The sequence below is a fragment of the Delphinapterus leucas genome, chromosome 11 (genome assembly GCF_059928025.1).
Source record: "Delphinapterus leucas isolate spDelLeu-1000000601 "Yukka" chromosome 11, BTC_Dleu_Yukka2, whole genome shotgun sequence".
Taxonomy (NCBI): domain Eukaryota; kingdom Metazoa; phylum Chordata; class Mammalia; order Artiodactyla; family Monodontidae; genus Delphinapterus; species Delphinapterus leucas.
Genome location: NC_143139.1, coordinates 3,089,129 through 3,089,403, shown reverse-complemented (window position 1 = coordinate 3,089,403; position 275 = coordinate 3,089,129). Strand labels below are relative to the sequence as shown.

The 275-nt window shown below is 50.9% G+C and overlaps 1 protein-coding gene across 6 annotated transcripts in view; it reads left to right on the top strand.

Moving 5' to 3' along the window:
• Nucleotides 1-275, top strand: part of B4GALNT3 (beta-1,4-N-acetyl-galactosaminyltransferase 3) — a 215,516-nt gene that overhangs the window by 153,986 nt on the left and 61,255 nt on the right. The window lies entirely within an intron of this gene.

The window sequence follows — 275 nt, the reverse complement described above, 5'->3', positions numbered from 1 at the left end:
GTCAGTTGGCAACGTAGCCAAAATTTCTTTTAAGTGACTGGGCTTCGTACCAGGACACCACGTAGAGTCCAGACTCAAATCCCCGTGGCTCCCTTGTCTGCCTGGGGGAGCAAACAGCAAGGCCAATCGATCTAGACCTGCTTAGTAGATCTTTGCTCCCTAGAGCAAGGTTTAAGCCCTTTCCAGCCCCTCTCACACTGTGGGAGCAGTCAGTCCACCGTTTAAATAGGAACCACACTTTGGGGGTGAATCCTGAGTTACCGGCTCTTAGATTT